At 41.1% G+C, this 24,812-nt stretch overlaps 1 protein-coding gene across 4 annotated transcripts in view; it reads left to right on the forward strand.

Annotated features, from left to right (window-relative positions):
- Positions 1-15,127, forward strand: part of TSNARE1 (t-SNARE domain containing 1) — a 475,414-nt gene extending 460,287 nt beyond the window's left edge. For all 4 annotated transcript variants that reach the window (XM_018075435.2, XM_018075454.2, XM_018075450.2 and 1 more), the window contains one exon: positions 13,815-15,127. The gene's annotated coding sequence lies outside the window, so the exon portion shown is untranslated. The remainder of the gene's footprint in view (positions 1-13,814) is intronic.
- The last annotated feature ends 9,685 nt before the right edge of the window (positions 15,128-24,812 follow it).

Consider the following 24,812-nt stretch of genomic DNA (forward strand, 5'->3'; position numbering starts at 1 on the left):
CCTCATGTACAGCTGATCTAGGACAATTTCTTCTTAATTATTGAGCAAAATATAAACAACACAGGACTTCCCAAGCAGGTCATTCAGGGATAAAACTCTCTGCTGTTCCATTCCATGTAGGGGCATGGAAACTAAATCCTACCTTGGAAATGGCTGAAAGAAGAGTCACGTGAAGAGCAGCTGAGGGAGCTGGGGCGGCTCAGCCTGGAGAAAAGGAGGCTCAGGGGAGACCTTATGGCTCTCCACAGCCACCTGAAAGGAGGGTGTAGCCAGGTGGGGGTAGGTCTCTTCTCCCAGAAAACTAGTGGCAGAGCAAGAGGAAATGGCCTCAAGCTGTGCCAAGGGAGGTTCAGGTTGGACATCAGGAAGAATTTCTTCACTGAAACGGTGTTCAGACATCGGAAGGGGTTGCCCAGGGAGTTGGTGGAGTTACCATCCCTGGAGGTGTTCAAGAAAAGACTGGACATGGCACTCAGTGCTCTGGTCTGGTTGACAAAGTCTAGTTGATTGGCCAAAGGTTGGACTCGATGATCTTGGAGGTCTTTGCCAGCCTTAAGGATTCTGAAAGTGTTTCCTCTGCAATGTGCTCCTGCACTGAATTTCCCTTCTGAGGTCTTCCAGTCATTTTTTTTATAGAGTCCAAACTTGCTGAGATTACAAATACATTGTGAGCACAACCATGGTAGGTGGGACAGGGGCAGCAAAAGAAACAACAGAAAAGCTTGAATCCTAGTCCTAAACTCATGCAACTATTCCTTTGGGGCAGCAGCCTCTGAAACCAGCAGTGGAAGTTCTGCTACCAGCACAACACCTCTCACAGTAACTGTGCTGTGAAATGGAGTCTGAGTCCAAAGGCTTGGAAACAACAGTTCTTTCTAGGAAAGAAACAAGACCTCAAGCTGTTCTGAGCAGAAACAGAAGAGTTCAATGAGAATTCATCCTTTGAACTTTGTTCTTCTTTCTTGATTCTCTTTCCTTACATTTCCTTTCATTCTGCCCTCTGCTCCAACCCCAGTAGCTTGCGTGCACCCATCTGTTAAAATATAAAAAGGGCTCCCTCTGGTAGTGTCTATTAAAGTGCCATCTGGCTGAGGTACAGCCTGAGGTGCTGAGCATCACACAGGGAATAAAGATTTCTGCACTTGAGGTTTAATTAGGTAAGTGCTTTTTAAGTAGCAGCACAGTTTCCCCTTAAAATATTTACTATTCCTCACCAAAGGAAAAAAAGAAGATGAAGCTGGTCTAAAAAACAGTCTGATGTGTATCAATGTGTTTCCATCCTTCTCATAACTATTCACATCTCCTTCATCTTCAGTGCTAGGAATTACAGGCAAAGTGGTCTCCTGAGTGTGTGTGATCCCTCCCACCCTGGAGGGATCTTTCCAACTTCATCACTGCTGCTCCAGACGTGTGTGTGCTCTGGGCTACACAGAAATCCCCTGCCACAGAGGAGGAGGGAGCTGTTTATTCCAAGGTGCAGCTGCAATTCAGTGTTATTGAGGGGGGGGGAAGACAGAGGAATTGTGTTATTTTGGGTGTCACTTACAGTGATGGACTGGGATGTCATGCTGCAGGGATTTATCACCTCCAAACAAGGAATCCCAAACTAAGAATCCAGTGCAGTGAAGGTAAAAGACATCTAAAGAGAGACAAGGTATAATTTGACTTTATTCTGATTCTTCCAACTGATGCCAACTGCAGCTGAAGAACAATAACTATTAAAAATTTGTTTTCTCTTTGCTTGTTTCCTTGGTTTTTCAATGCTGATCTTATTAAGGTGGAGTTTCAGTACCTGAGGAGAGAGGATCTCCTCTTGCTTGGTGAGGATATGTAGGCTCCTGTTTCAGTCACACTAAGTATGATGTCCAGTCAAATGACTCTGAAGAAGACAATGGGCAGTGCCAAAATTGGTTGCTAATTAGCATTATCTTGGAGATCTCAGTTGTGCTGGACAGAGAAAACTGTGCATCAACTACCAAAATTATTCTGCTTTTCAAACATCTATAGAGACATCAAGATAACTAAAAAATCTCTTTCTATTCCATGGATTCCTAGTAATTCCCTACAGTTTACTCTCTTACCTTTTGTCTAGAATAGTTTTTCGCTTTTATGTTAAGCTTGTCAAATACCTCAGTCACTGTAGTATCCAAGATCTGTTAAAAATATCTAAACAGAAATCCCTTTCTTCTTCCTCTGCCTTTTGTTTAAGACTTGAGCTGTAAAAAGGCATCTTTGATACCCAAAAGTTCCCTCTGTGTCTCCTGGAGTCCTTAAATACTTTATCTCCCCTCTTTTGTCTCTTAATCCCTTACAGCACTACGTGCTAAAGAGTAAGTAAAATGTTAATAATTTCTGTTCACAGAACTGGGACCAGAGGCACAATGCAGAATATGGAATGTATAACTGGCTCTTCAGTGACTACTCCTGATTATCTTCCCTCCCCAACAAATGCCTGCTTCTTTTCAAAAGAAAATGGAGATGCTTCTGGAACTCTCCATAATCCCTTTAGTGATGCTCTGCCCAGCAGTGGTAATAAACAGAGAGGAGTAAAATAGATGCAGCACTCTGATAACTGACACAGCTGATTTTGAGGGTGTAAGGACACCCACTCTTCCCAGTACAAAAGGAATGTTTCACCCTTTCACTGCCTCCAGCAGCAGCCAAAAACAGGCAACTAGGGAAGAGTAATAACAGATGATTGTACTCAGGATATTCCCTCCAAGCTTCTGACTGTTTCCTGCTCAGGGAATTCTCACATTGTTGCTTCCTTAGTAACTCAGAGAGATCTTTCTTTGAAACATTTTTCTATTCTTCCCTTCAATCTGTGGATTTTATTTTATTCATTTTTGGTGGGGCTTGCAGGAGAACGTGCATGTTAGAGGAGAGGATTGCTTTTCTGTATATGAAGAACATTGTGGGGGAAACAAGATGGATGTTGTATCCATGGAGTAACTAAAGAATTTATAAGGCTTTCATTAGATGGGTCACAGTAGGATCTGGCATGAGAGGTAATAGTTATGCTTATTTACCAAGAAAAGAAAGATAATCTGGTCTCTAAATTAAAATAGGACCATTTTGTGTGTATATTAAAAAAAGAAGGGAGGGAGGAAGGGCGGAAGGAAGGAAGGAAAGAAGGGAGGGAGGGGAGAGAGGGCAGATGTTACTAGGCAGGGCACATTTGTATGAAGATTGGCTCTTTCCTGATACCAGTGGTCTGGTCACTGAAGATTTATTTGCAGGAAAAAAATATGCAAGATAAACCATTAAAAGCAGTGAATAGAATAAGGTAGTACAGGAATATTTGTTTCAGAAATAAAATATAAAACAAGCAGGATGGGATTAATGTCACTGAAGTTTAGACAACTAAACCTGAACTGGTCACTTAATGCCCCCTTTCAGGTCAATGGATAGATATAGAGAGGTTAAATGGCATGTTTTTGAGTTAAAGATGAGCCAGACTGTCCTCTCTACTCTCTGAGGGGAAATGAGGGTGATTTGTGTTGATCTGGGGCATTTGAATTTGGATGAAAAGAATCTCATCCACAGAGCTCTATCAGTCAATACTAATCTGAGGCAGTAGAAAAGGGAATAAACTTCACCCACTTACACGAGGAGGATGGTGGGAGAGATCAAAAGGAAAATCAACTCAGTTCTTCTTACCCTTGCTTATGAACAGCCAACTAAGGTCCAACTGAGGGGGTATCCAAAAGACTTATCAAGGTTATCTACAAATATCAGGTTGAAATCTCTGGCGTATATGCATTTTCCTGCTGTAAGCAGGGATCAACTGCTTTAGCCTCCCTGGTGTCTACTAAAATATCTCCTTTCTGATGGGATTAGTTTTTGCATTAATCTAGTATTTATTGCCAGAGTGCAAGTGAAGCAACCATGTGAAGCATCATCCTTCCATTCAGCGCTTCAGCCCTGGCACCATCTGTATGAATAACACCAACATATGTATGGAAAACCAGCATCACCCAGAGTTAATGAAGCCACTGTTCAGATGGATGAAAAAAATGCATTATATTTACATCTATGGGATTTATTAGTTCTTTTTTAATTAGTTCTCCATGCAGCAATTTATTTCCAGTGCTGTTCTTAATGAAAATGTTCTAAGTTGCAGTTCTATTTGTAGTGCTGGCAGTTTTATCCATTCCATCTCTGTCCTCATTGACTAAAATCAGTTTTGTTTTCTTCATAGTTAAATAGTCTTTAAAAAAAAATTATCTGAGGTAGGTACTTCTTGTATTTAAATATGCATGGCTGCTGCACTGAAAACACCCCTCAGTGGATAAGACAGCAACACTTGCTGTGCAAGTGTGTTTTTCTTTCCTGACAGGGAAGCTTTTCAACTCTCATTTTCTCCAGTTCTGCACAAACCACGTTATTCTTCCACTACTTACCTTTCAGCAAAACTGGAGCACACAGCTGCTGCTCCCTTAGCTGAAACACTTTAATGCTGACCATGTTGTGTGTCTTCTGTGGGCTTTTTAAATGTTTATTTCCACTAACACGTGAATGAGAATTTAAAGGCCTCTGACACCTTTTACAGCTCTGATTTGTTTGCTCTGTAGTTAAATGCAAGGTGAAAGTCTGGTATTTCCCCATGGCAGCTTCTCAGGGATGGTGAAATAGTAGGGAGACTCTGGATGTGTACTGAGTGATTTGCATCCTTGGCAGCCTTGGCTCTGTACTCTGGTACTTAAACATCCATCTCCTTGAATTTGTCTTTTCCTGCAACCAGACATATTTTAACCCGAGTCAGCATTTTTCTTCCTGATAGTTAATCCAAGATGAAAGTCAAATGCCCGTAATTCTGCATGTTTGCAGAGGGATATCAGATTTGCCACATTGGTACAAACTGATGACTCCTCAGGTCTATCTAATCTCTGTCAGCCCCCAGCACGTGATGTCTTGGCTGGCAGTGTTTTATGTCTCTCATTCTGATGTTATCCTGAGTGCTTCCTGGAATAATTCAGCATATTCATAAAGCTGATTTCTTTTCTCTCCTTCCTCCCTCCACACAACAGGAGTGGCCAAATGTGAGTCTGGGAGCCCTGTCTTGCTAGAGAGAGACAGGCAGTGACTGCTCAGACCAGAAGAGTTGTGGCTTGTTTAATAGAATTATAAAATCTCAGAATGGCTTGGGTTGCAAGGGATACCTTAAAGATTCTCCTCCCTGAGCAGGGACAAATTCCACTAGCTCAGAGCCCCATCTCACCTGACCTAGAACAATCCCAGGCAAGTGAGGCTCTAATTACTTCTGCATGAAGTTTGGGGAATGGAGATGTTTGCTGTCTGGCTCAAAAGTTAACTTGCACCTGAGGACACAGAGGTTAAAGCCTGTTAAAAAAAAAATAAATAAAAAAAAGGAGATGAATGTTCAGATTGTCTTGGAGCACTTTGAAGTTGAGTCAAGAGGGAGGCAAATAGGCTGTGTAAGTGATGGTGCCTTTATCTTTAAAGATAACATCTTCAGATTGCCTCCATTACTGGAGAGGTCTGATTAAAGAGGTGCAGTGGGAGCACTGTCCCTGCTGTTCCCTGCCAGCAGCTTTTACCTGACAACCACACCACTTGCAAAAGGATGAACAAAATCCTTCACCTCTTTGTTCCAAGTGGCAACTGGAAGAAACATCCTGTGCTGGAACGCTGGCAAATCCAGCAGCTCTGTGCTGTGTTCTCCTTCTGATCCTCCTCATGATAAACAGGGTTTCTCACTATTAAACTAACAGATTAATAACTCCACTCCAAAAGCTCTCCTAATTGCTATCTAAAAATGAAGAGATGGATGTTAGAAAAAGGGCTGCACCTTGTAGCTCAGCAAAACTAATGCAGCTTAAAGTGCAAAATGAACACATGGATGGAGAGTGACCAGTGGTATTTTCTTGGTCATTCAGTGCCATCTGTTTAGTGTCACTTAGATTTACATCACAAATTGCTGGAAGTTTTAACCTTTTTTTTTTTTCCAAAGCAACAAAATAAATTCATAACCCTTCTCTGCACACTGAGCCTCAGTTTTCTGCAATTCATCCTTTGAAGAAGATTCCAGAGAAGCTTCTTTAGTTTGTTTTTGGAATGTTGTGAAGGAAAACCCAAATGATAAGGATGTGTTTTTGAGAAGTAGAATCATAGGATGATCATAAAGCTATTAAGGTTTGAAGAGACCTCTCAAATCATCAATTTCAATCATCAACCTACCACCACGACTATGTTTACCATTAAATCATGTCCTCAAGTGTCACGTTCCACGTACTTTTTGAACTCTTCCAAGGATGGTGACTCCAGCACTTCCATGGGCAGCCTGTTCCAGTGCTTGAAAACCCTTTCTATGAAAGAAATTTCTTAATATCTCATCTAAATCTCCCCTGACACAACTTGAGACCATTTCCTCTTGTCCTGTCACTTCTTAGTTGGGAGAAGAGACTGACACCCCCCTCACCATAACTTCCTTTCAGGTAGTTGTAGAAAGCAATAAGGTCACCCCTCAGCCTCCTTTTCTCCAGGCTGAACAGGATGACAATACTCCTACAAGAAATATTATATTAAGAGAAAACAAGTACACTTTTGTTTTGGAGGAAGCAACTTCTGTGAGTTATGCCCTTGAGAAGAAGTAAAGCCTTATTTTTAAGTGGGTTTTGTTCCTTCTCTCTCCTGACTTGCTTTAGTGTAAGGCATGAAGGAGTTCTTCCTTTAAGTTTACCTTGTTCAGAGAATGGAATTGATAATTTACTTATTTCCACAGCTCAGCTTTGGCCATATCTTCATTTTCCCTGCCTTTTCACCGTTGCCACAGCACTGTGGGGGTGTCTTGGTGGAGGCAGGGCTGGAGTGACACATATGGGGGCAACCCATATAGAAGGTGAAGCCTCTGCAGCAAGTTCAGGGTTAATGTTCAGAAGCAGGAGGCAGAGAACAATGGTTGGAGGGGTTGAAGCTCTATGGACCAAAACCAACTGGTCAGGGAGAAACATGACTGAGTCTTTGGGGAGTTACATTGGCTGGTAAGTTTGTGCTTCAGGTACCTCCTGGGGACTCCTGTCAGAACTTCCTGGAAGAACTTGTCAGAACCCAATTTTCACACCTCTCACAACCTCTAAAAATGCATTCGAGGCTTATATCAACTGCATCACTCAAGTAATAGAAGTTGCTGGAGGTTGAAAAGGAACTTTACCTTGGATTAAACATTGTCATGTTAAAGAACTGTGTAATGACTTTTCAATCATACACAACTCTGCCACGCACAGTGTGCCATGAGAGAAAAAATGAGGTCAGTTCACTCATAAATAGATTTTCCCCTTGTTCTAATGTGATAAGACAATGCTGCTGAGATTTGCTCTTCACTTGCCATTTAATCAGAGCTGAGTTTGCAATGTCATTACCTGATGTTTCACATATTCAGCATCAGATAATTTAAAAATCCTTATGCAGATAGTCTTGCTGCTTCTGTAACAGCATTTGTTTTTAAGAGGTTGGGCAAAATTATTCTCATTCATTTTGTGTCACCTTCCAGGCTCTGGGCATTTCCACCTCTGTGAAATGAATTTTCTCCTCATCCCCAAAGTTCAGCTGGCAATATTCAGTTGTGAAATGTGATATCACCTCTTATATTTCTTGCCATTATTATGTCATACTCTGCAGTTTTGGCTCCCAGGTGCAAATTCTGAACTGCTACAGACCTTTTTCATAGGTCTACATGACCATCAGTTGCATGTTTTTTTAAAAACTGCCATGTACTGTGCACTGCTAAGACAGACCTTTAGAGCTCAGAGAGAAATGCACAGGACTAAATTCCTTCTAGGAAGGAATGACTAACTTCAAGCATGAAGATGGAAGATGGTTGGGATGGCTTTTAGTGTAGTGAATCCCAAGGAGTAGTCTTAGATAAACAGCGTCTTTCTTGGACCACCAAACAATGCCTCTAGTTTGGGCTTGGGTTTTTTTTGTTCCTGGGATTTTTCTGTTTTTGTTTTGTTCCCAATATCATCTTGTTTCTTGATTTACTTTTACTATAGGATCATCCTTTACTATCCATAAGATACCTATGTGGTGGTCCCTGAAAGATGCCCAGGTAGTTGCATCAATGTCTACCTGAGACTCCTGTATTAACAATGATCTGCAGTTCCCAAATTAGAAGACCTTGATATCAGGGCCAAAATTCCTCTATAATTCCAAAGGAACTGGATTTCTACTGGGGAATATTTCTAAGCAGAAAAAGAAATTATTTCAGTGAAGTTGAATCAAAGGTGGCTGCTGGGAACCATTGATGCCGTTAGGAGAATGCACGGGGGAAATAAATGTGGAAGAGAATAAAAAGCAATATTGCATGGGGTATATCATCACCCTGCTATCTCATTTCTTCCTGACAGAGAAGACTCCTGGATTATTAGGTCTGTCCTATTTTAAGAAGCTGTTGTTAAAATTCCAGTAAAAGCAGAAATGGCCAGTGTGGTTGAATAAAAATAGCAGCTTTTCTGCCATGGGCAGTTGTGCATCAAAGAAATTCTGTAATGAAAAGTGGATATCATTTACTTCCCTAAAAGATTAGTGGGAAGGATTATTTAAAAAGGTGAACTTTAGCTGATGAAACAACAGGCTTTACTGAAGGGTAAAATCTCATCATGATGTAGTACATTTGAACAAAGGCCCAGCTAAAGACTTAGGTCTGGAAGGTTCACAATGTCAGTAATATAATTCTCAGACTAATCTGGTATCTAATGAGCTCCAGCTTCAAAGAGGCAGAAAACACCACAGATTTTCCTGGTATTGTGACTTTTGTCTTCTTTTCCTTACCTTTTTTTTTTTCCCCTATCCTCAAAATGCATCATTAAAATTTTATGTATATAATAAAGCAGTTATATCAGGCCCAGGCTGAAACCATCATCACACTGATCAGAAAGGGAAAACATGGGCCCTCAAAGCCCATTCCCACTATCACAGATGGAAGAGATTCAGTTCAAATTAGTTAAGGCATGAATTGCACCCCAAATGCAGAGGAAATTCTGCAGAATTTCTGATACGGGGGTAAATTTGATATTTGGAATCCTGAAAACATATGCTAAGTATATTTTCCATATTGTCAGGAAAAGAAAATAAGAATGTTAGCAACTACAAGTGACTAGGACCAGAAAAACATAAACAACCAGAGGTTTCCTACTTTCCCTTCAATATTCTCTTGGGGGGTTTCAGCAATAGAAAATTTAGGTCCTCATGTTACAAGGTGCTGTCTCCACCCTCAGCCTCACAGATGAATTTAGGTTCTCTATCGTGAATGAGATGATGCTGCAGGATTTCAGCTCTGTCATATTTGGAAGCTACTTTGCAATTTACATCTGAAACTGGTATGGAGTCTAAAACACCTTCGGAGGAAAGTAGACAAATAAAGTCTATTGTGACATGGGTTGAATTAGTGTAAACTTGTGTATGTGAAGGTTTCAGTTCAAAAGCAGCAAAGGACATCAGTGCTTTGGAAACAGGTCCTTTAGGACATTGAAAAAAATCAAAATAAATTAAAACAAAACTGAATTAAGAAAAAAATGGCAAAATGGAGTGAAGGGCCTAAAATTTCTTTTCTGTGGGCTGCAGCTCGGGATACCTGTGCTGAGGGTCCAGTTCTGGCACGTTTTCACTCCTTGTGTGAGTTTGACTTGTTGAGAAGGAGGCCATAAATAACTCTGAAGAGCTGTTTCCACACCCATGTTTTCAGTGCTCACCACCAAAATCCATCTATTCATTCTGTCCTAAATTCTCCATCCTTTGGACAATCCATCAGACTTCCTTCAACAGTGTGGGTTTACAGCCCATGACTTTGCAGAGCAACTGTAAGAGCTTTCCTGTAGGCCTGCTGCAAAGCTGGATAAAGTCAGTGAGGGCGTTTGCATGGACTGAAATGAGCTTTGGAACATCTCCCCTCTTTCATTGACTTGGTAATTTCATAGGCCACCTTTGATCATCTCAGTCAGCTTGTAATGAATGTCATCATTTCACACTTTCAAAGAATCATCCAACTGGCCCAAAAGCTCTGCACAAATAATGGTCATCTACTATTAACAATGGGCTACATTTTCTCTGGATGAGCTTCTCCAACAGAGAAGTTCATTGAGATTCATATCTATGGGAAAGCCTTACATCTTTATAAATTTGCAAAATTCCAAAGTTGTATCATCACAGCTTCCCTACACAATGTGATACTTGTCCTCATGTTTACCTAGACAGAGATCTCCCTTGATCTGAAACAACAGCAGGTAGGAGCTAATTGGTTTATTACTCTGGATAACTTATCTTCCCTTGAGACTAGCTCTTCAATTTAGGCAGAACAGCCTGGACTAAATAAATGAGCAGAGTCTACCCTGTGAACCACAAAGAGGTGAAAGTCACTTCTCTGAAGCCAAGGGAGGATCCATAGCTCACGTTCCCATTGCAACTTAGAGCTACCACAGGGCTGGAGCAGCTTTTTACAGTCTGTTTTTGCAGTTCTCAGTAAAGAGACCTGTCAGCCTGCACAGAAGAGTAATTTTAGCACCCTGATAGCAGCAGGGTTTAGATTTTTTTATTTACCCTTTTCTTTCTTGCCCTCTCTGCACGAAAAACAAAAATCAAGATAAATATGCCTGTTTCCTTTTATTGACTATGACGGTAATAGGAATGATTCACTGAAATACAGACAGACAAAGCCTTAAGTCAGCCAAGTTTCTACTAGTAAAGTTCCCCAAATCTAAAGAATAAATCCAAATCTACTCCAACGTAATTTTATTTTTTTTCTAGAAATTTCCTTCTAATTCTTTATTTGTAGAGCAGCTAACAAAAGACTATATAGTCCAGGACTAGAACTGTTAAACTCAGCATAACTATTACTACAGTAAATAGCAAAAAACATCTTTAATCAAAACCTAAAAGTATGACAGAACTCAAACTCTTCCTCAGTAACTCATAATAACTCATTTTTATCCTCAGATAAACCAGAAACATGAATTAAGTCTGTTGGTTTGTTGGCCCAGAATATCTTTAATTAGATTGTGTCTGTAGAATCTCCCTTGTTCCACTCCAAGGCTGTAGATTATCTATTTCTAATTCAAATGGCTTTTGCAATGTTAAATGCGAATCTTTCTTGTTCCACTCCAAGCCTGTAGATTATCTATTTTTAATTTAAATGGCTTTTGCAATATTTTCCCTGCCTGCAAATCAAGATTCACAATTCCCAGTACTGCAGTACTGAAATTTCCAGTGCTGAAAGCAATGCTGGTAGTAGAGTTTGCTTTCATGTCGAACATATGGTCCCTTCGTCCTAGTTCTTGGAAATAAGATCTTATCCGAGGTCCACAGGATCTGACTTGTCCTTTCTCTCCTGCCCAGAGAGCTGGGATTGCAGCCTGGGGAAGGGAAGGCTCAGGAGGATCTTATCCACCTATATATACACCTGATTGAGGGAGGTATAAAAGATGGAATCAGGTTCTTCTCAGTGGTTTCCACTGGCAGGACAAAAGACTGGACACAACCTGAAATAGATGAAAAAATGCTTGAACAAAACAAAACACTTGTGTGTTTGTGGTGTTTTTTTGGGGGGGTTGTTATTGGGTTTTTTTGTTTTGTTTTTTTTTTTGTTTGTTTGCTTGGTTGTTTTTTTTTTAAATATAAAAGTTGTCAAACAGGGAAACAGGTTGCTGAGAGTTGTGGAGTCTCCAGCCTTGGAGCCATTCAAAACCCAGCTGGACAGAGCCCTGATCACCCTTCTCCATGTCCAGAGGTCTCTTCCCCCCCCCCATCCATTCTGTGGTTCTGTGACGTGCACGTGCAGTGAATATATTGATGATTGGCACCTGTAGAAATATCACAGGATTACATAATGCCATACATTGACTTGGGCTGGAGGGGACCTTCAGGGCTCATCTTGCAGCTTTTCCTCTTTAAAAAGTACCTTGAAACACTGAGTGAACAGGAAAGTGAGAACGGTTCCCATGCAGATGGAAAGGTCACATGTTTAGTGGTGTCCATTCACTTCCCAGAGTGTCCCCACTTATCTGAGTGACTTGAGCACATCCTTTTGTGACATTAAAAGGACTTTGGCTACTGAATTTGTGCAGCTAAATGTAGGTGTCCGAAGTGTACCTTTCTGCACCTGAGAAAGTCATCCTGAAGATCCCTTTGTAACTAATACCAGGCATTGAAATTTAGGTCAATATGAAGTTGATGACTCCGTTTAAATGATCCCCACCCTAAAAATCCTTGAGTGTATTGATTAGATCTGTAATTACTGTAATAGGAGCCTGGAGCCTGGGAGTTATTATACTCAGATGGAGGTACTTGCACCTCTAAATTAGCTGAGATGAATGTCATCTGCAGGATAGCCTTGCTTATTAAAGTAAGAGTGGTTTTATTGCCTCTTTGGGGTGTTTATGTGAATACAAGGCAGGAACTGTCATCTATGCTTTGTATATGCAGCACAGCACACAGTGGACATCTGATTTCAGAATATTGTCTAATTGATCTTATTATGAGCAATTTTGAACGTTAGCATAAATAAAAATATGTGTGTGTCTGTGTTTGGCTGTTTTGAGGGAAGGGGGTGTCTGGTCTGTTTTGACACCTTGTTGGTTTGCAGTGAAGCATAATTAAAACTAAGAGTGTTTCTAAGGCTTGCACCTGTATTTAAAAAAAAAAAGAAAGAAAAAAGAGAAAAAAAAAAGAAAAAAAAAGAACTTGTTACCAATTATGTCTTCAATAATAATAACAGACTATTTCATTCCTTTTCTCACCCTTGTTAACAAGTTTAACTAGATTTTCTTGCATTGCAGAGATACACAAACAATGTTCACTAAGGAAGTAGAGGTAGAATAAACACAAACACTTCAAAAGGCTGAAGATGTATTTCCTGGTGATGTTACCACAAACACCCAGGCCTCTTTATGGGTTGGTGCATGCAAAAATACAATTTATCTAACCTCAGAAGTCCACAGTGCTGATCTTGGAGGTGCTATTCTGCTGATGATGTCTGTCGTAAGAGGCTTCTTTTATGGTAATTAGAAAGCAACATGCTCGTTCATCAAAAATTGCCTTTTTTATTCTATTGACTGTCTACATGAATGGTGTAAACATTTTATAGTTTAGACTTACATGGTTTTGCTCTCTAATTGGAGATCTACACATGGCATAGTGAGTCTTCCTAGCCAGGAGAAGTGTCCAAGGTTTTCATTGCATGGCAAAATGGGAAGCAGACTGAGATTTCTTAGATATATTCTCTCCTGCAAAGTGCATCAGTGTCACACTCTGCGTTCTGTACTTTGTCCACTTTGCAGGAAAATGTATTTTTAAAAGTAAATGCAATATTCTCCAGGTATGGGAACTGCTGGCATTGAAGAGCAGCACAAAATCTATTCTTTTCCTTGCTACAGCAGCTCTATGCTGCATTTTCTTTATAAATTTGTTTTGTGTATACTCTCAGTCATAGAATCATAGCATGGTTTGGGTTGGAAGGGACTTTAAAGATCATGTCATTCCAACCCCCTGCCATGGGCAGGGACACCTTCCACTAGACCAGGTTGCTCAGAGCCCCATCTAATCTGGCCTTGAACATTTCCAGGGATGGGACATCCACTGCTTCTCTGGGCAACCTGGGCCAGTGTCCTTACCCCTTCTACTCCCACAGTTACCTTGGGCTGGAATCACTGAAAATACACTTTTCTGATTTTCCATCTACTTTGTTGCTGATTCTGCACTCTGGGACCCTCTTGAGTAACCACCTTCCATCAGTAACAGCTTTACATCAGAAGGTCTCTGGGAATCCTGTAAGTACTTATCAGTTCTTCTTGGTTTTGCAGAGCCTGTGATCCCCCTGGGAGGCTGGAATGGATTCTCCAGGCATTGCACATTCAGGCCCTGTGTCCATGTCTGCGTTACTGACACGTCCCATCGAACCTGCTACACCAACAAACACAAATTGTATGAAAAGAGAGCTAAATTTCATACTGTGTGTTGGTACCATTGTGAATAATTTTGCCTATTTCTTTTCCCCTTCGTTGTAGACATGTTTTACCTCAGATTTTAATTGCGTCCCCTGTGTCTGGGGAATGCTATTCCTCTGCCTTCAGGTTTGCTATACAATGTGCTGTAAGATAAGTAGCTTTTAATTCATCTCCATTGTTTGTGTTTTTAACCTGCTCCTGATCTCCAGTTCTGCTCATTTAAAACCATGAAAGTCAAAGTGTTTTGTCTGATTCTTTTTTTGTTTGTTTGTCTGTTACTGTTTTTGTACATTTAAAGATTAATTTAGCTCAGATTCTCCCCCCTGCTGTGCACTGCTGCTTTAGACTCTGCTCTGCTGGATCTGAGCTAAGCATGACCACAATTATATGTGCCATTTACAACACTTAGATGCTTATTTCATCCCACTGTATGCACAGAACACCACATTTATTTATGAGAAAAACTAATGAAAGAGCAGGTCAAATAAACAAGGCACTGTTACTATTTTTTAAACACCTTTAATCTATTAAAAAAAATCAAGCAATGTATCTCATAAAAAAAGCACCAAATTTTGCATTAGATTCCATTTCATAGGTTTCAATGCAACCAGCATTTGGGATTTTGTTCCATCCTCATCCACAATATTTTCTGCTGACAACATGATTGAAACTGCCATTTAAATTCTCATTTAAGTATGTCGTGTGTTATAAATGCAGTTTTCCTCCAGTAAATAAAGCATTTCAAAAATGGTTTTAATTAAAATGTCATAGGAATTATTGAAGGGAATTTAACAAAACAATATATTTTTTCTTCTTTTGACAAAAATGTTTCTCACCAGAAAAAAAAAAAGTAAACATCAGTTACGTCTATATGGATTTTTGGTTACTGGGAAGCTTTAGAAAAGAATAACAAATATTATACTAGATTCCTGCCTGCACTGATTTCAGTTGCATTCTTCCTTTCCAAAAAGCTGACACAGTCTTTCCTCAGTAAAGATTGAGCAGAAAAAATGCTCAGAGAAATCTTGCAGGTGCTTAAGCTCATTCAGGGTCAAAGCTGTGAAACTTCTGAAATCAGTGCAGTTTGATTTGGTGAAGAAACAGAAGGCACAGGCTCTGGTGGTTTTTCTTTAGATTTATCCTACAAAATCCACATAATTGGAATGTTAAATGTAATATTAAATATCTGTTAATTTCTATTAAGAGTGATATTTCTAATAGAGTGATATTATTTTTTTTCCAGCCAATCTTAGTGCTGGTGTGAAATTAGGAATTATGACACCGACCACTTTACCTTACTTCAGAGAGTTTACTTGTGAAATAGAACTCCTTCCTTCTATCCACCACAAAGTGCAGACTTTCTCCATCAGCACATTTGGCAAATCCTCCAGTGATGAAAATCATTTTCATCTCGTTAGTGGGAGCTGAACCGAGCCCAGCTCGTGGCTGATTGCGAGCAAATATTTTGAGAGCTTCGAGTTGCATTTGAACAAGGGATCCAGAACAAACACTCCTTGCCCAGTCACTAATCCCATTCATTAGCAGCTCAGTGATTACCTCATTAGTGTGATGCAGTGCTGACACAGACTGATTGAGCTTTCCCTGAGCCAGCTCGCACAGAGCATAATTTTGGCACCGATGACCCAGGTAAAGAATTTCTCTACTGAAGCTGTAGAGTTTGTCTGGCCTAGAGCAAGTGTGAAATCATGTGGCAACAAACATAATGTTGTGAGTTACTTGGTTATAATGGCAAATGCTATTAAAAAAACAAAACAAAACCATGAAGTTACTATAAAACAGTATATTCAGGTAAAATCGTAGAATCAGAAAATGGTTTCAGTTGGAAGGGACCTTCAAGGATTTTCTAGTCCAAACCCCTGCCATGGGCAGGGACACCTTCCACTAGACCAGGTTGCTCAGAGCCCTGTCCCAGCCTGGCCTTGAACACTTCCAGGAATGGGGCAGCCACAGCTTCTCTGGGTAACCTGTGCCAGGGCCTCACCAGTCTCACTATAACCAATTTCTTCCTTATGTCTAATCTAAACCTGCCCTTTTTCAGTTTAAAACTGTTGCCCCTTATCCTGTCGCTCCACACCCCGGTAAAAAGCATCTCTGTCTTTATTGTAAGCTCCCTTTATCTACTGAAATGCTGCCATAAGGTCTGTGCAGAGCCTTCTCCTCTCCAGGCTGAACAGACCCAATTCTCCCAGCCTTTCCTCATGGGACAGGTGTTCCAGCCCTGGCATCATTTTTGTGTCCCTCCTCTGGATCTGTTTTAACGTGTCTGTGTCTTTCTTGAGCTGGGGACCCCGGAGTTGTGTATGGGGTTTATGTGGCCAGGTTTTAGTAGCAGGGGGGCTACAGGGGTGATTTCTGTGAGGAGCTGCCAGAAGCTTCCCCATGTCCGACAGAGCCAGTGCCAGACGGCTCCAGGATGGACCTGCCACTGGCCAAGGCTGAGCCCACCAGCGATGGTGGTATCACCTCTGGGATAACATGCATGAGAAGCTGGGAAAAAGAACTTCCAGTGGAACACCAGCAGCAGCAGTCAGAGGAGAGGAGTGAGAATATGTGAGAGAAACAACTCTGCAGACACCCAGGGCAGTGAAGGAGGGGCAGGAGGTGCTCCTGGTGCTGGAGCAGAGATTCCCCTGCAGCCCATGGAGAACCCCACAGTGGAGCAGGGTCCTGTCAGGACCTGGGGGCTGTGGAGAGAGGAGCCCATGTTGGAGCAGGTTTTCTGGCAGGATTTGTGACCCTGTGGGGGATCCATGCTGGAGCAACCTGTTCCTGAGGGAATGCACCCTGTGGAAGAGACCCACACTGGAGCAGTTTGTGAAGAACTGCAGCTTGTGGGAAGGACTCACATTGGAGAAGTTCATGGAGAATTTCTCCCGTGGGAGGGACCCCAGTCTGGAAGAGTCCCAGAGGAAGAGTGTGAGGAGTTCTCCCTCTGAGGAGGAAGGAGCAGCAGAGATGTGTGATGAACTGACCACAAGCCCCATTCCCCTCTCCTTGCACTACTGAAGGGGAGGAGGTAGAGAAAACTGGGGAGTGAGGTTAAGTGCAGGTAGAAGGCAGGGCAGGGTGATGGGAAGTTGTTTTAAGGTTTGGGTTTATTTCAGATTATTTTACTCTGATTTGATTGGCAATAAATGAAACTAATTTCCCCAAGTCGAGTCTGTTTTGCCCAGCACAGTAACTGAGTGATCCCTCCCTATCCTTGTCTCAAGCCACAAGTCGTTCTTTATGTTTTTTCTCCCCTGTCATCCACAAACTTGCTGAAGGGTGTACTCAATCCTGTTGTTATGTCATTTATAAAGATATTAAACAGCACTGGGTCCAATATGGACACTACTTGTTGCTAATCTCCATTTGGACAATGAGCCATCAACTGCAACTTCAGTTCCAAATGCAAGTGAAGATATGTTTTCTATTGCTTTACTCACTTCATGGGCACATTTTCCTTTGCCTTCCTCATGGAAAATATATCTAACAATGCCATTAAGCAGCTGTTCATGCTACTGATGCTTTGGGAGAAAATACTGGCATAGTTTCTTCTTCTTTACAATATCACTGGCAGAGGCACGGAGCTCAAAGCTTTCCAACATCAGGCAGTTCAATTTGGGCAGATCCTGCAAACCACCATGACACAGAGGGTTAATGTGAGAACAGGATATGAGAGGGGAAAATTCTAATAAACCACTTTTCTGGCAGCAGCAGAAGTTAAAAAGATCCTGACAAAATCAATTAAGAAGAGGCACATCAGCAGCATGGTGAGCTAAGTACCCAGTTCAATTATTAAGTTGTCAGGTCATTTTAGGCAGGAGTGGAATAGGAAACAGTTTTGTCTCTAGTGCTTTAAGGACAAATGTGAACATGAGAAAAAAAACATGTTTGGGTGTCTCTTGCTGTCACTGACAAGCCCTTCAGGAGCCAGTGAAATTTCTCAGATCTGAGATGTTTGTAAATGAGGACTGTTCCTCAGAGTTGGGTCCACAAAAGGAAATAGGTGTCAAAACTGATAGCGTTGTACCATCCACTGTTCAACAATTTCTTGACCTTTTGTCCCTTTTTATGACACATGTGAAAACTTGCATGGGATATATAAATCCAGAAGCTGGAGTTTGATGATCCTTTAGATCCCTTCCAATTCAGGATATCCCATGTTTTTATGAAATCTACTGTGCTGGGAAGACAGCTGCTTGAACTAACCAGGAGGAAGCCTTGAGGAGCATTCCATGTCTTCATCACCACGAGGTAGGAAAGTTCTGGTGGTTATCTCAAAGCTCCCTATCAGTTGATATTCTGTCTCCGTCACTGGCCATAAACAAGTAACCAAGGGACAGAAAAAGTACCTATAATTTTTTCTCCCTAATAACTTTGCAGTCTGCATTCTAAATTTTTTCCATTAAGAGAGTTTCCTGGTGGTGGTGTGGCTTGTAAAGGAGTTTCAAAGGTCTACTACCAATTGAGAAAGGAAAAAAACCAAAAACTCCAGGACTTTTTTGCATTGATTTTGCATGACTATAATTTCATATCCATTTTTTTCCTTCCAGCAAAAAAAAAGGTGGTTAGCACTCTGTCCCAATACACCCTTTCCATCTCATCATAATTTCACAGCCTCTGTTCTATGGAGGGTATACACTCCAAAGAGAGTAAATTTAGATCAGATACTGGATTTAATTTGTATATTAGGAAGAAATTCTTTACCGTGAGGGTGGGGAGGCCCTGGCACAGGTTGCCCAGAGAAGCAGTGGATGTCCCATCCCTGGAAGTGTCCAAGGCCATGATGGAGCAACCTGGGCTAGTGGAAGGTGTCCCTGCCCATGGCACGGGGGTTGGAACTGGATGATCTTTAATGTCTCTTCCAACCCAAACCGTTGTGTGATTGTATTATAGGCCTGGCTTTAGGCAGCCCCAGACAGCTGAGAGGACTTCAGTCTTTATCCTAAGCTGTTTTATGCTGGCAAGGGGACCTGTTACCTCCCGTGCATGGTGCATTTTGACCCAAAGTCAAGTGAAGTTCATTGGACATGTCGGGCATTGCATTTTCCCGTTTCACCAGTTTGGATCATTTCTTAGGCAAGAGCCAGAGAAAGGCACAAAATTGAAATGCAGTGATGGACACATTTCTACACTTTAGTATTTAGTGCCTCCACGAGCATATGAAGTGAAAGTGAAGAACTGTGGGGCAGGTCAACAGATCACTCTCTAACAACTTATTAATCTACAGTTCTGTCAGTCTGATGGGACTTGAAACACTGCAAATGGCTGCAATTCATCCATTTAGTTTAAGTGTGTTAACCCACATAATTAGGTGCAGTCTCTTGCAAAGCAGCAGCCCAGAGCATATTAATGATCCCTCACATGGAGTCTGAGCCGTGTTTCTCATGTGTTCACTCATTACAGGCCTCCACACTGTGCAACTGAGTCAAACCTAATTAGACCACAAAGAAATATGGTTATAATTGGTCTGGAGCAGCTTAATAAAATGTAATAAGGAAGTTCAAGTGGCTTCTTCTTTGTATTACTGATTCTGGAATTTATCATTTGCTTCAGACATTGGACTGACTCCCCCTCACCTTGCCATGGAAGGCAGATGAATAAAAATATGGTGATGATTGGTGATTTGGTTGTTGATTATACACAGTAATGGCAGAAATTCCTGAGTTTCACAATAAAAGACAGGGATTCCTGATCCTTGGAATGCTGTCAGTAACTGGAAAGTCAGTTTTAAGAGTATCAGATGGCATTTAGAAAATAAAATAGGTTGTTGCTGCTTTGCAACCTTTGTTCCAGAGAAATAGTTATGAGCTATGTCAAAACCTCTAACCATCATAGATAGCAACTATAGACACATTTATAAATAATTTTTGCCTGAATTTTCAATTTCTTATTGCAACTGTTATTGAGAAGTCCCTCTCCAGCTCCCTTGGAGCCACTTTAGGCACTGGAAGGGGCTCTAATGTCTCCCTAGAGCCTTCCCTTCTCCAGGCTGAACAATCCCAACCCTCTCATCCTGTCTCCAGAGCAGAGGTGCTCCAACCCTGTGATCAACTTAGTGGCCTCCTTTGGACTCATTCCAAGAGGTCTTGTGGGCCCCAAATCAGGGCATAGGACTTCAAGTGGAGTCTCAAAAGAGCAAAGTGGAGTTTGCTGAGAAGACCCAGAAGTGACTATTGCAATAATCTGTTTAACTGTACTAAGTTCCTAATGCTCAGCTTGCTGTCACACTGGATAAAGAAACAAAACAAAACAAAACAAACCTGAAACAAAGCAAAACAAGAACTCCATGGAGCATGTTGACATGCTGGAACAACCTCTGTAATGCACAGCAAACAAGCAGTCAGCAAAGTGCAAAGCCTGCAGTGATGACAGACACTGCTGACAGCAGCAGGCAGGAAAACATCAGGCAGGGCTGTGACGTCCTTTGCTTTTTCTTTCCTGGCTTTATGTCCCCAATGGGGTGTTTCTGATCTCCTCAGCAGCAATGCTAAGTGCTGCAAAGCCTGTGCCAGGATCCTCCAGTCCTACTCATTCAGAGCACAGACTCAGCAATTCTTCAATCTACAGGATGGTTTTAGAGCTCGTTTTCTTTACAGGTAAGTTAGATTCACTGCTGAGCCCGGATTTACCTTATCTTACTTTAAGCATTTAAAAATGAGCACAGCCATTTTCAGCTCCTATTACAGTCAGTGGAAAAAAGATCTTGGGATAGTCTCTACTACCCTCTAGAGATTGTTATGTTTCCCCAGGGTTGCTGTGTTCAAAATTTAGAGCCTCAGTTAGGTGGGGTGAGTCTAGACTGATTTTCCCTTCACAATGCTCCAATATAAAAACACTCTCTGGAGGGCTATAAAGTTCCATCAGGGCTGCTTCTTCCCACTTTTCCAAATCCCATATTGATCTTTCCTGTGCTTTTAAGTGTTACTAACCTTCTGAGCCTGCATCTTCATTTGACATAAGACCAAATAAAATACTCCACAGAGGTAAGGCAGGCAAGGCAGGAGAAGTCAACCTTTATAAATGCTCTGAAATATTTAAGGTCCCCAAAAGAGAAAATGCAAGCACAGTGCAAAGACTGAAGAAAAGTCATTCTCCATTCCTTAAAGCAATTGGAGGATTTACAAATGGATTTACATATGTTACTGAAAATCAGAAAACTTTGTTATGAAGAACTTTGCTGCAGATGATCCCTGAGAACTTATATCCATAATCACAACTCTGGTACTGGATGGTATGAAAGGACTTACTGGGGTATCTCTGAGGTGGCAGATATATTCATGTGGAAGAAATTGAACTTTGGCTGAAAAGAAACCAGATTATAAAATATATAGTAAAGACGAAACAGCTTCAGTGTGTTTCATGTTTGAACTGAGATAGCCAGGAGTGGAAACTGCTGTTAATTTTTCAATTAATGTGTTTGGTTCTTCCAAGTCAGGTGGATCCCAGATGTGACCAGCCCATATCAATAAAAATCAGATTCAGGTCCTTGATCTTACTGAGAAATCAAAACAAATAGTCAGTGCTTTTTAATATAAATGGGCTGTTATTATATTCTCCTGGCAGTCAGTCACTGCTCTTACAGGATCAACAACATCCATGCAGTGCCCGTGGACTAAAAATCTTCAATATTTCTCTTGTATAAGAAGCTGAAGAGCAACTATGGTGAAAGAAGGGATCACTTCACTTGTTTCAGCTTCTTATTTGAGGTAAATATTTCTGTCTTTATCCAGCTACTCAATTCATCGATGTTTGGAGTTTGCCCTCTTCTAAAGGGCAATGGAGGTTTCAGAAGACTAAAGGACAACATGCAGGCACTGAAAACCTCTGTGAGGGTTTTTGCTTCCTTTTTCCTGGTGTGGGTAAATAGAAGTTTATAACTGAATAAGAAAGTTCTTTATTCTGTCAGCTTTGGCAAAACAATAGCTACGAGATGGGTCCAGAAAGCAGAACACTTGTCTGACACCTCTGGGATCCTCATTCTCATTTCCAGCCCTTAAGGCATCCCATGTGTATGTATGAGCTGGTGGAATTCCAGGGAAAGCTTTTGAAGATGATGCCAGGCCTCCAAGAAATACAAGTTAAAAAAAAACCCAGAGGGAGGATGAAGGGAGGGGATGAGTTGGGAAGACAATGCAGTGAGGTTTGGAGTGGGGAGGAGGTTTGGAAACCTTTAAAAAGTCACTTTTTTCCCTTCCACCACCCTGTCCACAGCACTGAAACTTCTTCCCTCAGCACTGAAACTTCTTCCCTCTTCACACTCTCCCATGGATTTCTCCCAAGCTCATGATGGTGTAGTGATTTGATCTGTCCAAGCAAGAACACAGATGGTCATTTTGGAGCAGAGCTTTCTCCTCACATGTGGCCAAGGGAGGCAATCCTGGCACTGCCTTATGAGCTCATTAATTCCCTGCTTGATCAGGAATAAAGGCTTGCTGCTGATATATGGATTGTTTGGTTTGGACTCCAATATGTTGACACTCAAGGATTTAAAGATTGTATTTAATCTCCCAGTAAACCACTTTATAACAAGGAGGACAAAATATTACAGAGAAATATTGAAAAATACACTGCTCTCCTGCTCTCAGCAGTCCCTCCTACATATGATTAAACATAGTTTTTCACAAAAAAACCCTGTGATATTTTTATATTTTTGCCCTGTTCACTAAGCAGTGGCATTATAAGATATAGTTTGCCTCCCAGGACCCAAAGCCCCTGCAGTTAATATTATTGTTCCTCTTGGTTTTAGCAGCCTTTGATTCATATACTGATTTGTTACTCACTTGATCACCCTCCCTTTTCATACTTTGCACCACATGGAAACTTTCCCATTCTTCTCCAGAAAATTACTTCTGTCTCTGCAAACCCTCTTGAGATATGGCAGGCACTAAAATCAAGAACTGGAGCTAAGAATAGAAAAGCAAGATGGTAATCATGACAATAAAATCTCCCAGATCACCAGTCAGAGCAAACATTTCCATACACCTTTGGAGAGTTAATGTTCCCCAGCCACAACTCAATTATAAGTTACATAGAGGCGGGAGGTTGGGAGTGGGAGAACAGTCTCTTGCAGGTTTCTATCACAGCCAATAAGTGTAATATAAAAACATAGAAACCAGGGGAACTGGCTGGGCCATGTCTGCAGGTCCAGAGGGTTGATTGCAGGTGAGGTAAATCCCTGGAGTGGACTGTGAGAACAGGAGAAAGAAAGGTAATTTAGAGGATAAGCCCCAAAAGTCTCAACAGTGCTGGTGAAAACTCTTTAGTGTTTATTCCTTGATCACACAATTATTACTTTTCCAGACCTAATTTTCCCTATGAACTCCATTTCACCTCACTGTTTTTGCATTATATGTAACCAATTCTGTGCTACAACAGTTTTGGAAAATAAAGTTTTGTAAAGAGCAATTCTCTCTCTTGCTTAATAACTTTTTTCCCCTTTGATTTTAATGGACACTTATAAAATCCCTGAGACCTACAACAAAACCCTTGTTGTTCAAATCTCTTCTGAATAAAAAAACCTTGACATCTGAGCTACAGAGAGGGAAAATCTGGAAAGAAAGATATTATAAAGTTCAGATGTTGGAGGCAGAACTCTATGGAATAAAATGACCCCAAGTGAGCAAGGATCAGAAGTTTGGGGAGGGAAAGATGTGAGTGAGAAGTGAAACGCGATAGGAGGGCACAGAAAATACAGTTCACAAGGAAAACATTCTTTGTGTCACTGTGAAAATGTTTCTCTCCTCCTTTGCTTTGCCCCTTTAAATCTGTTTCCCGTCATATCCAATGCATTCGATGAAAATCCAGTTGCAGGACCCCAAAATGACACACCCCCTCTGTTGTGTCATGTTTGTTGTGGCTTCCAGTTTCTAAGAATACGGGAACTGTAACACAGAGGCTGTCCTTGTTTCCTCTCTGCTTTTCCAGGATCTTACAACAGTTGTGCTGCTTCCCAGCAGGCTGTGCCCTGGTGTGCCCTCACCAACACTAATCTAGATTTTAAACTCTCTAAAAGGATCTAATCCAATAGGGTAAATTATTTCAGGGGGTTAATTCCTTCACTTAATATAAAACCCCAAAACCCAACCCTACTGAAAGTTTCCCTGCTTCAACTTGCTAGAGTTGTGCCTAATCTACCAGTAGTTTTCTTGTCATGCTTCTGTTCCCCAAAACTGGAGCTCGCCTGGGGATGGCTGAGCACCTGCCTGCTCTTGGGAAATGGGGAAAGACTCCTTGTTTTGCTTTTCTAGCACCCATGGCTTTTTTTCTTTTTTTTTTCCTGCTATTAAATTGTTTTTATCCACACTCATGTGTCACTTTTCCCTTCTGATTTTGTCTCCCATCCCACCAGGGGGGAGGGGGTGAGTGGTTATTCGGACCGAGTTGCCATCTGGGGTTAAACCATGAGAAGAGTATCAGTAATGTCATAATTCTCTGTTTAAGATAAGACCTGTTTTGTTTTGCTCTTTTTTTCTCTTTCTGACACAAAGAAACTCTTCATGAAACAAAAATGAGTTGTCTGGGTTAATTAAAGTAAGTGTGATATACAGTCTTCATACAATATGGTGATATTACATCACGGAGTATGACAATAAAGTCTGAAAGCTAAGGGAAAAAAATAGTAATATTACTGGAAACAGTGGGAAATATTCCTGTAATTCTACCTCTGAGATCCATTAGAATATGTCCCTTTATATGTGCCTTTTTTATTCTCCGCTAAAAAATTTTGTTGACCTTGAAGACTTTCTTTGGCCTTCAGAGCCTTTGTATGTGGCTGTAAAAATGACCTTCCAGGTATTGTTCCACCCATTAGGTGGTCCTTTAGTTCAAGAAATATTAAAAAGAAAA

This window comes from Manacus vitellinus, unplaced genomic scaffold (genome assembly GCF_001715985.3).
Source record: "Manacus vitellinus isolate BGI_N305 unplaced genomic scaffold, ASM171598v3 scaffold_1_pilon, whole genome shotgun sequence".
NCBI lineage: Eukaryota > Metazoa > Chordata > Aves > Passeriformes > Pipridae > Manacus > Manacus vitellinus.